Source organism: Glycine soja, chromosome 2, assembly GCF_004193775.1.
Source record: "Glycine soja cultivar W05 chromosome 2, ASM419377v2, whole genome shotgun sequence".
NCBI lineage: Eukaryota > Viridiplantae > Streptophyta > Magnoliopsida > Fabales > Fabaceae > Glycine > Glycine soja.
The window spans coordinates 17,239,455-17,257,939 of NC_041003.1; the positions used below are offsets into that span (position 1 = coordinate 17,239,455).

The window sequence follows — 18,485 nt, forward strand, 5'->3', positions numbered from 1 at the left end:
CACTTTTGTAGTGCATTAGACAAGAATCCGATTCAAGCATCCATGCCGTACTTTGGAGCTTGATTACAGTGAATGTAGAGTGCCTGTTTTTAAGTGTAAGTGAGTCAATGCAAATATTGGTGTCCGTCAAGATGAATTGGGATTTACTTTAGTAGACCTAAATAAGGTGGCTTACATGGATGAACCTTTCATTATGGCCGAACAAGCCAGACATGTGTTTTACATCCAAGATCCATGCGATTTAAGATTTTTAGTGGTTCTACAAGGAAGACCAAGTGGTTTCAATCACCGACATGATGATTCAACACTTGACATTTGTGAGACACCAACTTTTTTCCAAATGAGTCACACTACGTTGATGATGTACACATATTTCCATTTACCTAAGTATATGCTATTTGTAAGTCCTTATGATTACTAAATTATTTTTATTTTCATAGGGTCATGAGAACACCACCACCATCCCTTCCGCAGTTAGATGTTCAGTCAGAGGCTATGTTTAGGAATACTAGACAATCCACACAGCTAAGAAGGTTGACTTTAAGAACCTTAGATCAGCCCAGACCAATTGTAAACATTGATGCTGCAACTGGGCAAGGACCGGGCTCACATAAAGAGAAGTTCCACAACTATCTAGGGGTTGTAGCTAGAGAAAAAATTCCAATTGAACATAAAAATTGGAAAGATGTACCGGACTCGCTAAAGGACCTAGTATGGGATGACATTTTGGTAAGTGACGTTAACATTGAGGTGTATTTTTTTTATCTGGTAACAAAAGTTGAAAACTTTGAAATTATGCATCTATTACAAAACAATTTGTTATGCAGGCCAAATTTGATATCCCATAAGCACCGAATGCAAAGAAAAAGGTCATGTCAACTGTGGCCACTAGATGGAGGCAATTTAAATCTCCCCTCACCACCAAATTTGTCTATGCTAACTCTAAGGGACAACATAGACATGATCATTTGGTAAAATATGGTCTAGATCCACAAACTTGGGAGGAATTTGCTGCAAGCCGCAAAACCCCTAATTGGCAGGTTAGATGTTCATGTGTTTGATTTTGAATGTGTATTTGTCATTATCATGCCATTTCAATTGGTTTGATTCGAGTAATATATGCTACATGATAGGGAATCAGGAAAAACATGCAGGAAATTCAAAAATACAATGACTGTTCCCATTTACTCTCTCGTTGTGATATGATTTGCTTGAAAAGAAACTATTAGACGAGAAAATTAAGAAAATAGAACATGACGCAATGATGACTGAGAATACACCATAGATTGACGACCCCCCTCCCCCCCCCATCTCCCATTGAAAGACATGTTAAGTGAAAGTTGGCACGCACAAAGTGGTATGGGCAGATGACATCCTAGGCCGCACAAGAAATATCTGATAAAATTGTAAGTTTGTTTTTCACATATAATTACAATTAATTGTTTTTTATTAATTGTCTGTTTGTGTTTTACATATAATTACAAGTACTTGTTTTTTTATTAATAAAATCGACCTAACTTGATGGTTGTCCCTGTGGTGTTTCATGAAGGACTCGTTAGAAGAACAGACAACACAAGGTACATTTGTCCCCATGGTCATGATGACATACTTAACACTGCCATTGGGCGACCAGATCATGGAGGTTGTGTTCGTGCAACGGGGTTTGGTGTGACAATAACTCAATACTATGGAAGGGCATCACGTGGCTCCAATAGCTCATTCACATCCATCACCCAACAACAGTTGGCTGAAATAATAGGAAACCTTAAGGAAGAGTAGAGGAATGAGATTAAGGAAGAAGTCAAGAATGAGATTGGAGAACAAAACAAATAAAGTCTAGAGATATTGAAACAGGAGTTGAAGGAGGCCATCAAAATTGAGATGTCGCAAATAAAGTGACTGAAGCTGTTCAACAGTTGAATGATGTTGCTATAGATGACCCCTTGCGTGAGTTGATTAAGAGCATGTACGACATTTATGAGAAGCCCGTTCAGTTGGTGTGGGATGTTACTAAATTTGGGATTCAAAATGTAGATGCATCCTTGTTCTTAACATATGTTGATGTCAATGAAATAATATCAGGCGAAAAATGTTTGAATATAACTATACTACAGTTGTGGATGATGTAAGTAAATTCCATATCATTGACTATTAAATCCATATTTGTGTGCTATATACATCATGTTAACTTGTTTTTTAAAATGTTCAAAATAGGTATATGGATGAGTGGAGTTCTAGCTTGGGTCATGGTTCGATGTATGGATTCCTTGAGCCTCAGTCGATACACAATGCAAAGTGTCATACCCTAATTCCGTCCAGGGACTATCGTTCGTTGATATTTTGAACCTTACTAGTCGACTTACGGTGTTGAACGTCAGTTACAGTGCAAAGCAAGGAACCATTCGGTGTTTCGATCAGGAAGACAAAAGATATAAAGAAAGGAGGGCAAAAAGGTCTTTTCCTTGTTTTTTCTAGGCCCCTGCTCGCCCAGGTCAGCATTTGGCTCGCCTGGGCCACCAAATAACTTCAAGGCTAAGGGACTAGCTCGCCTGGGCGAACTCACTGCTTCAGGTTTAAGTTTCAGCTCACTTGGGCGAGCTGCAACCGCCCAAGGTGGGATTTTGCCTATAAATAGGCATCCTAGGGGTGTTGTAAAGGGTTATAAGGTTTAGAAGTGGAGGGAATTGAGAGAATTAAGAAAGAAGATGAAACAAAGCCAAGGCACTACAGAATCGTGACTGCGATCATTCCCTACGTCTTTTCTGGTTTTGTATTCTTTGTGCGACCATTAGTTAGTTTTATTTTTTGGGATTGAATGTGATCTATGTACCCTTAGGGGTCCCCCTTGTTATAATGTCCACATTCATCTTTTCCATCTATCATCGACAATCTCGTTTTTCTTTGTAAAGTTCAATCTTAGTTGATCACTAGTGTTGTAAAGTTGTCTTTGAAGAGATTGAAAGTTAATAAACAAAACCAAGATAAAACCAACTCATAACTAACTTCTTTTTATCAAATATCACTTGAGATCGTTTTAAGGTCCAACATCTTAACGATTCTATCCGCTTTTCAAAAATTTAAAAGATCGTTTCAAGGTCCAACGCCTTAACGATTCTTTGTGCTTTTCAAAATTTAAAACATCATGTCAAGGTCCAACGCCTTAAAAAACTTTTTGTTAGCAATTAAAATTAATCTTTCAAAAACATAAAATCAATTTAACACACAAACATTCAGACTTAAAGAACTACATAGGTCTAAATTCCTCATCGCATTTGAGGATACGTAAGAGCAAGGACAACCCCCTTGTCGACCCCAAAAAAATAAATAAAAATATATAAAAAGGGAAAGATAAATAATTTTGAAGTCACGTTATGCACACTCGATTAAAGGTTGCCGTCCCTTGTGACGGGCGTGTGGGGTACTAATACCTTCCCCATGCATAAACAATTCCCGAACCCTTATTTTCAAAATTCGCAGACTTGTTGTTGGTTTTTCTAACGTTTTCCTCGAATAAATGTTGGTGGCGACTCTGTTCGTTTTCTCCCTTGGAGGCAAACGCTTTGGCTTATTTATTTTGCATTCACCGTTCCATCATGAGGTAGGTTGCGATAGATGGCGACTCCACTGAGGACTGTTAGAGAGTTAAGCCATTCGATCAGTGTGCAATGTTTTATCGTGACTTCTTCTTTATTTATTTTCCCTCTTCTCTTTTATCCTTTGTTTTGTCCATATTTGTGTATAAACTTTGCTATGTTATTGTGTTTGGTGTGTGTCTGTCTATCTATTTCATTCGTAGTTAGAAATATTTTTGTTCTATGCACACATGACACCTACACCTTTGCACACACATTGAGATATTAGGCACTATACCCAGGTCTATGTGAGCCATAAGGAGTGAAGGTCGATCTGTGGTTATGCTGGGTCTCTGACTCGCTTGATAATAGTGAAGCCTCATCTAGAGTTTTCCTCTTTTGGTGATTCATTGTCGCTGATAGTCCCTATCGCCACAATGTATTATCTAAGAGGATGATATCTCTAGAGACCGGTAAGGTTACATGAAAGTACCCTTGGGAATTATCACTAGAAGTGGACTTTTGGATCCTTTCCATTAGGTTCCTGAATTAGGGGGCACATAGAAAACTCACTCTAGCTTGTTCCTTGATCGCATCATGCACCTCTTCATGGCATCATAATGGACATATCATTCCTGCATTTATCATTTACCATATTCACGCATTGCATTTGCATAAGTCATTGCATTATCATACATTTTCATTTAGCATGCTTTTGTTCTACCAACTGCATACATTCTATTTTCATTGTTCGCATGTTATGTTCACTCATGCATGATCCTTGCATTTTCCTCTTCCAAAAAAAAAAACAAAAACAAAAAAAGAGAACAAAAGAAAGTAACAATGAAGCATGAAAGTTTACACCACATTTTTAGTTACATGTGTTGGGTACCATGATGATAGCTATGAAAAGACCATGAGGGGATTATACACTCATTTCTCTTGAAAAATGATTAAAAATCACATGAACATGGTACCTAATGCATTGTTAACTAGGAAAGAGGGTTCTTCGGGCGTCTCATATCAATCTCATAATTACATTTGTCATGCATAGCATAAGTATGCCCTAATCATTCATCTCTATGATAGGTTGTCGAAGTATTAACAATCAAAATTTCTATTCCTTGGATTATGGGATTGAACCAAGCACATGCTTTTAAGAAAAGGTTTTCATCAAGTCAAGGTCAAGTATGGAGGTGACCAGCTTGCAAAAGTTGGGGCAAAAGATGGATCGAGTTTACATAGCTTCTTTGGCTACTACCAACACATGGTTGAGCTAAATAATTTACAAAATTAGGGATTGTTGATGTCCATGTTTTATTTCCAGTTGCAATTTGACTCTGACAAGATGTAATGAACAATGTTGCTTTAATGAAAATCTGAATTGATTCGACCCTATGTTCTATTGAATGTCCTGTGTAAAACTTGCAATACTTCAACAATATATCATTCACGTACATCCATGCTTATTTTTCTTTTCACATTTGGTTGCATTGCTCATTGCATTCTTTCCTTGAAATCAAAATTGTAATCATTGTAATCAAAAGGAAGGAACGCGCTTTACGGTGGCCTTACCAAATGCATGCCAAAGCTAGAGTGATGAGTGAAATAGAGGAGGTGCAAGAGCAGATGAAGGCCGACATGGAGGCCATGAAAGAGAAAATGACCACAATGATGGAAGCCATGATGAGTATGAGAAAAATGATGGAGGCCAGTACGACTACAGTCACTGCTGCAAGTACCACTACTAAGGTTGACCCGGCTCACCCATCTAGCCTCAATCAAGTAAATAGTCCAGTCTCAGATATGGTAGGCCAGGGAGGCATAACATTGGGATGTACGGGTGGCCCCTATTTTGTACAGGTCCAGAGCAAGCATCTCTTCCCACCATATGGCTTGCCTCCCAACTCTACACCACCCAACGTTGTACACGCTCCCGATGAGAATGTCAACAACTCCGCACCTATACCCATTAAGGGCCGACAACCCCAATCTGGCCATGCATAGGTCCCTCGACCCATGGGGGAGATGTAACGACCCGCCTCGTCGCTACGATATCACCACTCTAATATGCGATAATTTCAATTTTTAAATGAAAATTTCCCTTAATTTGCTTATGAAAATAAAAGTAAATATTTTTTGTCTCGACATACATTCACCAAACAACACGCCATTACTTAAGTGTGTATATATATATATAGGAATAGAAACTCCATACACATCATACAGATAATGGAAATTAAAATCTGTTCATACATATAATTAAAATATGAAATTTACATCTTTAGTTCAACAAAAGGAATCATGAACCAACTGTGGGGGAGTTGATTAACAAAACACAACTCTCTCCCAAAATAATCCCAAAGTCATTACGTCGGCTTGGCGGCTCCTCAACAGAATCTCATTCCTGCACCCTACTGCTGTCATTCTGTTCCCACGAACAAGGTTCGCGATCATCACAGGTATCAACCACATGATACAAAATTGCAAGGGTGAGTTCATTATAAAAAGAACCAATGCTAAATCCAAATAATCACAATTAGCAAGAAAACATAGGCAAACATCATGAGCTTACACAACATTCATTATTCAGCACCCACATTCAACAGTTATTCATCATCCATCCATGGATCCAATCAAGACTGCTCAGAATGATGCATGCACATGACCTCAACTCTCAGATGCAATGTGGTACGTACCGTATCCAATACCAAGGAAATAGCCTAAGTGTGTCCACACGACACCTCACTTAGGAAACCATGCAATATTTGTCGAGGCCACCCATTCGTGCACCGTAACTCCCCCCCCCCCCTTCGGTGATCAGCCTTGGCCACAAGGGAGTTCCCTACTAGGTGACACACCCCCTAGTACAAAGTACATACTGCCATAGTTTATACTATTTCCCGTGTCATATGAGGCATGAACCATGGGCGTTGTCAAGTACCTGACCATGGATGAATTAAAACACCTAATCATCCCCTCAGAAATGCTTAAATCCTTTAACCACTCTATTTTCCCCCAAAGAGACATTCAACAAGGTCAGTGCACCCCCCATGAACATACACAACATAAGATGTATAAACGTGGGCATCGTCAAGTACATGACCATGGATGAATTAAAGAGCCTAAGCATCCCCTCATAACTGCTTAAATTCTTTAACCACTCTAGTTTCTCACACAAGGGACATCCGACAAGGTTACTGCACCCCCCATGAACATACACAACATGCACATCTCAATGCATTTCCAACATCATCAACATTCCATTTCAATATCATTCTCAACATAAACATCATCTCATCTCAATGACGTTATCAACAACAACAACAACCTCATTTCATATTCACATAATCATCAATAATAACATCAATTCATGTTGACATGATCTTCATTATCAACGTCATCTCAAATCAATATCATCATAAATATCAACATCACCACATATCAATTAAAGTCATCAATAGCAACATCAACAGTAAATCGCATTCCGCATATACATATTTCTTTCATGCTTGAGATTCACACTCCCCAGGTCTTCAAACAACACAAGTCAAATAAAGACAATAATTCCATTCATCAACAATAAATATATCGCATCCCATTAGTTAAAAACGTTGTTTTCTATAAAGGAAAATGAGCATGCAACAGGGACAGGCATATATTCTCATAGCTAGGTTCCCTGACCCTAACTATGGTGTCAAAATGGTAAATTTTATAATAAACTCCCCTCACCTATCATGAGCTCCCCGTCGGTTCCTCTTTGCGTCACTTAGAGGCCTATTTTTCATTCATGCTTGTCAGTCCAACGAAGTCTCTATTACGCCAAAACAAAGGAAATTACTATGGATTTCAGAAATAAGGTTAACAACAATATTCTGAGTCAAATACTCATGCTACTACATGAAAAGGCTAAGGGTGTTTCGGATTCTACAAAAGGAACATCATTTTAATATTTCGATCATGTCAATGTGATTGGAGTTCAATGAAGGTCACGAAAATAACACTCATTTCATAAAAAGATAATTTTTACAAAGTCTCTTTCTCTAGGGTTTTTCAAAGGAAACGTAAAAACATACAATGGTGGTTCCAAAGAAAGAAAAGATGCAAAGACAAGCTGAATCTAACAAGGAACAAGCGTAGAATCATGGTTACCTTGAAGAAAACCACGAAGGTCAAATTGAGCTTCGTTCTCTACCGAAACCGCGAGACAAGTTTAGAAGATTCCGCTCTGATTAAAGGGTTCCTCTCGGTGTGGGGTTTCAACGGAGAACTACGGTGGTTCATGGTGGTTGTAGGTGGTGAAGAAGAAGCTTGGGACATTAGGAAAGGGTTTTGGAAGAAAGAAGGAGAAAGGAATGACTTTTTTCCAAGGCTACACGAAAAATAAGACTTGAAACACTCAAGTGTTTCTGCTCTCAGGAAAAAAAGCGTTTCTCACACACCAGAAGACATATCTCAGATCGCAACAGTCAAATCATGGACATCTATCCTATGAACCTCCAGACCAAATTCTGAGAAGATCAAAAGGTTAATGAAGGAGGGTGCTTCTATCGAGACAGCTTCAGGCAGCTTCCTTGAGAAGCTTTCTCATGAGGCTTCTTTGTGAAGCTTCCTTGAAAGGCTTCTTTGAGAAGCTAAAGTCTTAACTACCCACACCCTTCTAATAACTAAACTCACATCCTTGAAATAAAACATGGATAAAACAACACAATAAATAAAATTAAACATCAATTATAATTACTAATAATATTTCAGGGTGTTACAGGAGACACATGAAGTACCCTGAGACCACACTCTATCTGGCTTTGAGCCTCACCTCGGATATGCCAAATACTTTGGGAGGCCCTCAGTATCGGCCTATGGGGCAGACATTTTGTGGCGTACCCCTACCAAATACTTTGGGAGACCCTCAGTATCTCCCACAACCACAACCCTTACATTTTGTGGTGGGAAGACTGCCTCCTGTGGTGGAAAGGGAAAAATTCGATCATATAGAGGAAAGGCAGAGGGCTATTGAAGGAAGTGGAGATTATGCCTTTGCTGACATGGCATAACTGTGCCCAGTGCCCAACGTCGTTATCCCTCCGAAGTTCAAGGTGCCAGATTTCGATAAGTATAAGAGGACTACTTGCCCCAAGAATCACTTGAAGATGTACAATAGGAAAATGGGGGAATAGTTGAAAAATGAAAAATTGTTGATGCATTTCTTCCAAGAAAGTCTTACTGGGGCAGCCGTCACCTGGTATACTAATCTGGAACCTTCCCGGGTCCATTCCTGGAAGGACCTAATGGTTTCCTTCATTAGGCAGTATCATTACAATTCTGATATGGCTCCGGATAGAATGCAGCTGCAGAACATGTGTAAGAGGGAGCATGAATCTTTCAAAGAATATGCCCAAAGGTGGAGGGATCTGGTAGCTTAAGTAGCACCCCCAATGATGGAGAGGGAAATGATAACAATGTTAGTGGACACATTACTAGTGTTTTACTATGAGAAGATGGTGGGTTACATGCCTTCGAGCTTTGCAGATTTAGTGTTTGCAGGTGAGAGGATTGAAGTAAGCCTAAAAAGAGGCAAATTTGATTACGCTGCTTCAATGAATTCTAGTAATAAGAGGCCTGGGGCAAATAAAGGGAATAAGAAGGAGGGAGAAACCCATGTTGTGGCTATCGTTCCTACATGGCCAAATTTCCCATTAGCCTAACAATATCAATACTCGGCCAATATCAGTCCTTCTTATTACCCATCACTCTACCAGCCAAGAATGCCCAATCATCCACAAAGGCCACCCCCAAATCGGCCCCAAAATCCACCTGATTCACATCCAAGACCAAACACCACCCCTAATACCAATCAAAACACCAACCAGGGAAGGAACTTTCCAGAAAAGAAGCCTGTAGAATTCACCCCAATTCCAATGCCATATGCTGACTTACTCCCCTATCTGCTTGATAATGCAATGGCGGTCATAAGCCCAACAAAGATTTCTCAACCTCCGTTTCCCAGAGGATACAACCCCAACGTAACATGTGCTTATCATAGGGAAGTTCTGGGGTATTCAATTGAGCATTGTATGACCCTGAAACACAAGGTGCAAAGTCTAATCAATGTAGGCTGGCTAAAATTCGAGGAGGACAATTGCTTATGAATTTTGATGTTTTCGAGCAACACTATGCATGGTACTTGGGGCAATTTGAAGGTTTTTGTTAGATGTCTCCAATGACTCATTAGGATTTTCAAGTTTATGCGATTACTGTAACCAACAATCACAATGCTGATAATATGGATAAATTTGATGCCCTTGTCTCTCGTTCTCTCATAGTTACATATTTACATATTTATTTAACATTCGCTAGAATGTGAATGTATGTTGTTGGTTTGTTTGCTCAAGTGACTTGCGCTCCTAAGTTGATCTCCAAGTCTATTCAATCAAAAATTGCTTGTTCTACACATTTGGTGAGGGTGCCGTAAACGATGAGTAAAGTAAAAAAAATGTTTGATTGACTGTGTTTCAAATAAGAAAATAAGAAGTACAAACATTCATGTGACCTCATTTTATCATTCTTAAAAGTTATCTTTTTGAGAGAAAGGTGAGTCATCAAGAACAAGAGTCATTCGACTTAATCTGTCAATTAAATATTTCTCGTCCTCGAAAATTCATTTTTGAGAACCTGTACAGTTTCTTTCATTTTTCCTTGCTACAAGGTCATGACAAAAGACAACAACAGATACCTCAAAGCCCTATGCTAGGGCAATGAGAGACACCATGCATGAGCCTCAAGCAAACCTAGGGGCAGATCAGAAGTTCTCACCCGGTAGGTTGAAAACCCGAAAGGGGGGGCCTAGGAAAAATTTAGGATAAAAAATAAATAAACAAAAGGAAGAAAGGATAAGGAGCGTGTTTATCAGAGGTTTGACCCCAAAATCCAAAATACAAAAGTATTTAGTCAAGATATGAAATGACACATGGCCATGTTTCAATATCCCAAACACTAATTTATCCCTTGTTACCCCCTCTGAGCCAAAGCATATTTGCTTTCTAAAAACAACACAAAAAAAAAAACAAAAACAAAATAGAAATCCTAAGTAGGAACAACCACTAAACCGGCGGAAAGAGCAATGCAAACAACACATGCATGAAGTTGGACAACAATGAAAATAAAAAGAAAATCAAATCCGCCAAAGGCGAGTGAAGAAAAAGAGAGACAAAAGATTTCTAGATTTTACAAGGAAGGCACAAAAGGTGCAATAAAGATTAATGTATAAGAAAAAAGGAGTAGAGTGTGACATCCTAGAATTTCTACCCGGAATTTTGTAAGCGTTACATTTTAAATATATATATATATATTCTAGGTAGAAGTATGTACATTGGGGGAAAGATACACGTGTTAGGCTAATTAACGAAGAGTAATCCATAACTGAACAGTTATAGATTAATTCTCAATTAATTAGTCTAAAAATTATCGTTTTGCGTGCAACTAAAAATTTAACGAAACCAACCTCTGAACCACGCTCTGGGTCTCATTCTGAGCGTTTTGATATATATATATATATATATATATATATATATATATATATATATATTGCCTACTTTCGAAAATGGGCCCCGACGGGTGCAGAGAAACGCGAGGAACTAGAACCAGAGAGGCAGCATGCAAACCGAGGTAGGATTTTAGCAATCAAAAGGTCAAATTTTTCTCTCCTTGTGGCTGAGTATGAAGTCACATCAAGGGGAAAAGGTGGGGCCCTTTTGCTCCACTAAAAATGGGACAAGTGGCATGGCTTTATGAAAAAAAAGGGGAAAAGAAAATCATTTTTTTTAAAAAGCCAAATTCTCTCTCTTCATTCAGAAATTTCAGAAAGCTTTTCCTTTTCCCACGTTGCTTTTCTTCTTCCTTTCTCCTCCACCATTGTTGCCCATTGAAGCTCCAAAATTCCTCCACATTTCTACTCCAAATCGCAAGGAGAAGCCATTTTCGGAGTCTTGAAGCACACCTCTACATTGTGGGACTTCGAATTTCAGGTATGGGTGGACTTCTTCTCACATGAAATTCGTGGGTGTTGGGTTTTTGGGAGATATCATGGGTAGTTCTACTAGGTCATTGCCTTAGAGTAATTATTTGTGAAGGAATTTGTTGAAATCATGCTAAACTTGACATGTTTGATGTGAGTAAAGCTACCCATTCTGTTTTAGGGTTTTATGATGATGCTTTGTGGTATGTGTATGCTGAAATTGTTGATGGAAAACTGGTAGAGATGATGGGGATAGTTAACTCAGGGTGAAATGTGAGAATGACAATGTTGTAGGTAGAAAAGTGTGAGATTTTGAGGGTTAGAGAAGCCAAATTTGGGGTTAGTAGAAATTGGAGTCTAAAGTGAGTTGATTCTAGTTTAGAATGTCAATTATGACTTGTAGGTAAGCTTGGGCAGAGCAAATGAGGAAGATGAGTGACAAATGTGAAAGAAAAGAGCCATTTCTAGGCTAAATTGGGTGTGGAGAGGTCAAATTTTGAATTGCTGGAGTTTTCGCCTTAAAACCAGTTTGAGCAAGTCTAAATCAATGTTATAGACTTGATTGAGATGAGAGATTACCCCAAAATTAACCAATTCTCATTTTCACCTTTCAAACCTAGAGAATTCACTAAATTGGTGGGTTTTGGGTACCTATATTTTGATTTGCCTTGGTCTGAAGTTTGCTTTTGGTTTAAATATGATTTATACATGATTTAGGACTTGTAGGATCCAATTTGAGCAAAATTGGATGTGGGCAAGTTGGATTTCGAAATCTGCCCTATTATGCAGAAAAATGTTGTTGAATTGTGCAACAGATTTTTAGCATAGTGCAGAAAGATGCTTAAGCCTTGCTAGTCACAGGAAGGGTAGTCCATCTTGGGTTCCAGACATTTTATAGCAGATCCCAACGGTCAAAATGTAGATTTATGTACTAGTAACCTCCAGTAAAGTTTTCAAGGCGATCCAACGGTTAACGAATCGGAACAAAGAGAATGTTACTGGGGTATTTCAGTAAGGAAAGCTGTGGTATTTGAATGTGTTTTGGGCAGAGTTTTCTGCCTCTACTCTGCTTTCTTGGTTTAAGGTAGTTTCATGATATTTGGAATTGAATTCCTTGGATATTGTGGAAGCTTGGAGGGGTTGATGGGGACCCGGTGCTGAGAGGAACGAGGATGAGGGCTACGTAGGAGTGCGTGAGCTCAGTTGAAAGGTGGGCAACTAGGGATGGTGTGTTTATGTTTGACTTGTGGAAGGGGGAGAGTTGAAGAGTCAGTCTAGTACCTCCTAGTACCACATATGACGGGTGCCCCATAATATGACGGGTGCCCCATAATCCAACAAGCTTGATGTGAGAAAGCGTGGAAGAGTCAGTCTTCCTACTTTTGTTTGTTGACCACAGAGTGGTACCTGGAGATATGTTGCAGGGGTCAGGAGACCTTGGGGACGTCAGGTGGGGTGCTATTGCCCAAAACCAAGCTTGACCAATCCCGACCCAACCCGGGCATAGTCAGTCAGTGAGAACCTGTGACGTACCACAAAGCAAGGAGGCTTGTGTGGCGGCTGGCCAGCTATGTATCTTGGGTGGTATCTGAAATTTAGCCTATCGTAATCGATTACCATTCGTGGGTAATCGATTACAAGGCTTAAAAATGGAGACAAGATGTTAAAATGGTCTCTGGTAATCGATTACCAATGGTGTGTAATCGATTACACAGAGTAACAAGGCACTGGTAATCGATTACCAATTGGGTGTAATCGATTACACAGGGAGATAGGGCACTGGTAATCGATTACCATTTAGGTGTAATCGATTACACAGTGTAATTTGTAGATTTCCATGTGCAAATGCTGTGTAATTCGTGTTTGGGCACTGGTAATCGATTACATACTTTGGTAATCGATTACCAGAGAGGAAATCTCTTGAGAAGGACATTTTGACTATGCATAGCGGTTATGGGACGCATTGTATTATTACCTGTAGTTAGATTTCTTGTGAAAGAGTCTACCCTCTTTCTTTTATCTCTTGTAGATCGCGATGACAGCACAGTTGATCCATGATCACGTGGTGATGGAGTGCCTAGAAGGTGTTTGGGAGACCCTCGATTCCGTGGCACGATTCGACTCACTGCTACTTCATTAGTACATCCGGAGGAACCTGCACACACACTTCAGCAGCCTGTGGAGTGGATACTACCTACACCTACTCCATATCGACTAGTGGAGCCAGTTCAAGTGATAGAGGTGTCATCCTCTGAAGAAGATCTTGAAGAGGACCCCGAGGAGTTACTTCCTGAACCTGCTGTGGATGCCCCTGACTTCCCAGAGGATGATGAGGACCCACTCCTTGATGTTGATTCTCCAGAGGATGTTATGTCAGCATCTGAGGCAGACTCTACAGATGAAAGTGGCCCTGGAGGGACAGCGAAAAGTGATGACTCTTCATCATAGCAGACGACTCCTTAGACTAGGTGTACATACTTTTTGTGGGTGGGTGTATCTAGTTCAGACTGCTAGGTTTACTCTTTTGATTTTTGGGTGGGTAGACCTATTGTATAGAAATTTTGATGATTGTATATATGTGGCTGAAGCCACCACAGTTGTTACCTTTGCTCTGGATGTCACTATGTCATTTTGCAAACTCCCATATTTTGGACAGTTTTAGATGATGAATGTAATTATGTTTAATCTTGTTATTTGAAAAGGAAGTGTTAACAAACTTTATTGAAAAGAGTTTACCGACCGCATCTTATTATTTTTCACGAGACGACCTAAAATGATGGCTGATATATTTTTCTTTTTGAAAGAGCAAAATAGTTTAGAGGTTATGAGTGATCAGAAAGAAATGACTCCGAATAGAGTTGTGAACTGGCCATTCTGGACTCTATAGTGATAATTTTCCTTCTGAATTTAATTACCGTGAAAAAGAGAGAGAAAAGAAAAAGAAAAAAAAATTCCCATGGTTTTCTGCTATTTAATTTATTACTATCAAACCAGTCAATATTTAGGGACGCCACATAGAGCCCAACCCAAAAGGTACAAGCAACGCTCTCGAGGTTCTTACTCAATACAACAACAACAACAACAACAACGCCTTATCCCACTAGGTGGGGTCGGCTACATGGATCAACTTTCGCCATAATGTTCTATCAAGTACCATACTTCTATCCAAACCATTAATTTCGAGATCTTTTTTGATAACCTCTCTTATAGTCTTTTTGGGTCTTCCTCTGCCTCGAATTGTTTGTCTTCTCTCCATCTGGTCTACTCTCCTTACTACAGAGTCTACTGGTCTTCTCTCTACATGCCCAAACCACCTAAGTCTATTTTCCACCATCTTCTCTACAATAGGCGCTACTCCAACCCTCTCTCTAATAGCTTCGTTTCTAATTTTATCCTGTCGAGTCTTACCACACATCCACCGCAACATCCTTATCTCCGCTACACCTACTTTATTCTCATGTTGGCTCTTGACCGCCCAACATTCTGTTCCGTACAAAATCGCCGGTCTTACCGCAGTCCGATAAAACTTTCCCTTTAGCTTGATCGGTACCTTTGCATCACATAACACCCCCGATGCTTTTCTCCATTTCATCCATCCTGCTTGAATGCGATGATTCACATCCCCTTCAATTTCCCCATCATCCTGTATTACAGACCCAAGATATTTAAACCGTGTGACTTGAGGGATAATATGGTCTCCTATTTTCACCTCTGAGTTAGAAACCCTCCTTCTTTTGTTGAACTTACATTCCATATACTCCGATTTGCTTCTGCTTAGGCGAAAGCCATGTGTTTCTAGAGCTCGTCTCCAAGTTTCCAACCTCTCATTCAACTCCTCCCTCGACTCTCCAAGGAGGACTATGTCATCTGCAAAAAGCATGCATCTCGGCGCTATCTCTTGGATTTGTTCCGTGAGGACATCCAGAATTAAGGTAAAAAGGTAGGGGCTAAGGGTTGACCCTTGATGTAAACCAATTGTGATGGGAAAATCGTCTGACTCTCCATCCTGTGTCCTAACACTAGTCGATACCCTATCATACATATCTTGGATAGCTCGAATATATGCAACCCTAACCCCTAACACTCTTTGAGCCTCTTTGATCCTTTCTTTCATAGCCTTCTTACCCCTGACCACGTTACAAGCCCAATAAAGCCCATGTGGATCAAAGAATGACTAATTTTGCTTTTAGGTTTGGATTATGGAATGGAACCCGCGCACGCTTATGATTGTTGGAAAAGAGAATATATATATATAAAGAAAAAGAGAATCCTCGAGGTTTCGAACTTGCACATTTGAGAAAAAAACTCATTCGACTAGGAGCTCATGGAAAATGCCCAAAAACAATTATGATAGTAGGGTACATTTGATGTTAGTCGCTTAAGCAGACTCGTTAGGATTCTTTTTGAATCCAAGGGTAGCCTTTGTTGTATAAATTCTTTCGAGATCAGCCCATGTCATCAAGTTTCAGTGGGACTGACAGACTCTTGGCATCACTCTATGACTTTAAATCAAGATTCACTTGGTCACATACCAAAGTGTGACAATCCATTGCCATCCTTCAATGGGGCACATGATTGATCCCAAAGCCTTATGTTTCCTTGCTGTGCAGAATTATAGAAGGTTTTAAACAAAAAGAAAGGGATGAACCCTAGGATCAATATTTCAATTGATTGGTTAAATGTCAAACGGCTCCACTGCCGTCATCCAAAATTGTCAGGTGATTAAATCAAAACATACAGTCTAAGGGAGTCCCCAAAGAGATTTGCAAAAAATAGGATGAGGTTGCATGAGTTATCACATCTTTTAGAAAAAGACAATCAATCTGTGTTTTTTCACACACAAAAAAAGAGGGGAAGAAAAAAGAAAACAATTAAGGTCACCAAAATAGGGAAGAATGTTATGAGCATTACACAATTTTCATGATTCAAAACCTTTTGCATTACTAGATACAAAGCCTATATTTACTACATTTCAAGATGAAGGTTGCATGCATCTGCATCACAAAAATCATGTTAGGCTATAAGTGCATAGATTTCTCTTTATATACCAATTTCCCAAATCTAATGTCCTATCTTTTGAGTTTAGGATGAGAGGCCCTCTCAAAGAGTCAACCTCTTGCTTTCTCATATGGTTGAGCCCTTTGGTATTAGTACCTATTGGCTTGTTTCATAGGACTCAACGTCCTTTGCTTTATGATTTCATGGGACTCAACGTCCTCCGTCTTTATCTTTCATAGGACTCAAAGTCCTCGCCTTTATCTTTCATAGGACTCAAAGTCCTCACTTTTATCTTTCATAGGATTTAAAGTCCTCGCCTTTATCTTTCATAAGACTCAAAGTCCTCGCCTTTATCTTTCACAGGACTCAAAGTCCTCGCCTTTATCATTCAAAGGACTCAAATTCCTCACCTTTATCCTTCATTGGACTCAAAGTCCTCTATCTTTATGCTTTCATAGGACTCAAAGTCCTCTGTCTTTTACATTTCAAAAACTCCAATGTCTTCAATCATTTACATTTCAAAGACTTCAATGTCTTCTATCTTTTACACTTTATAAGACTTCAACGTCTTCTGTCTTTCATAAGACTCAATAGGACTCAATGTCCTTGTCCTTATCTTTCATAGGACTCAATGTCCTTGTCTTTGTGCTTCTTAAGACTCAACGTCCTCTGTTTCTACGCTTTAAAAAAATGAAAAGAACATCAAATGACTTATGCTCTTATGCTCTATAGGACTTCAATGTCCTCCCTTTTTTCGTTTTTTTAAAAGACTTCAAGGTCCTCTATTTGGTGTTATTGGACTTCAATGTCCTTTTGCTTTTTTGGTTTAATTTCTTTTGTTTTCTCTGGTGTCTGTTTTAGACAGCAAGGTCGCTTGAATGAAATTAGTGTCCTTATCTTTACTTCCCTTTTATTTCCAATAAAGGATAAGTAAAGAGGGGCAACTGTCATACCCTAATTTTGTCCGGGGACTATCGTTCATTGATCTTTTAATCCTTGCTAGTCGACTTATGGTGTTGAACGCCAGTTACAGTGCAAAGCAAAGAACCATTCGGTGTTTCGATCAGGAAGACAAAAGATACCAAGAAAGGAGGGAAAAAAGGTATTTTCCTTGTTTTTCCTAGGCCCCAGCTAGCCTAGGCCAACATTTGGCTCGCCTGGGCCACCAAATAACTTTAAGGCTAAGGGACTAGCTTGCCTGGGGGAGCTCACTGCTTCAGGGTTAAGTTTTAGCTCGCCCCAAGGTGGGCTTTTGCATATAAATAGGCATCATAGGGGTGTTTTAAAGGGTTACAAGGTTCAGAAGTGGAGGGAATTGAGAGAATTAAGAAAGAAGAAGAAGAAAAAAGAGGAAACGAAGTCGAGGCACTACAAAATCGCAACTGTGATCATTCCCTACATCGTTTTCTTGTTTTGTGTTCTTCGTGCGACCGTCGGTTAGTTTTATTTTTGGGATTGAATACGATCATTCCCTACTAGTGTTGTAAAGTTGTCTTTAAAGAGATTGAAAGTTAATAAACAAAACCAAGATAAAACCAACTCATAACTAACTTCTTTTTATCAAATATCACTTGAGATCGTTTCAAGGTCTAACGCCTTAACGATTCTCTTCGCTTTTCAAAATTTAAAAGATCATTTCAAGGTTCGACGCCTTAATGATTCTTTGCGCTTTTCAAAATTTAAAACATCGTTTCAAGGTCTAACGCCTTAAACAACTTTTTGTTCGCAATTAAAATAAATTTTTCAAAAACATAAAATCAATTTAAGACACAAAAATTCAGACTCAAAGAGCTACGTAGGTCTGAATTCCTCATCGCACCTGAGGATACGTAGGAGCAAGGGCAACCCCCTTGTCGACCCCAAAAAAATAAAAAAATATATAAAAAGGGAAAGATAAATAA

General features: G+C 39.2%; 1 long non-coding RNA gene across 1 annotated transcript; it reads left to right on the top strand.

Annotated features, from left to right (window-relative positions):
* Positions 1 to 1,422: 1,422 nt before the first annotated feature.
* LOC114391088 lies at positions 1,423 to 2,954 on the top strand. The gene is made up of 2 exons (XR_003662058.1): positions 1,423 to 2,125; positions 2,215 to 2,954. It is a non-coding gene; the product is annotated as an uncharacterized LOC114391088 (long non-coding RNA).
* Positions 2,955 to 18,485: the final 15,531 nt, after the last annotated feature.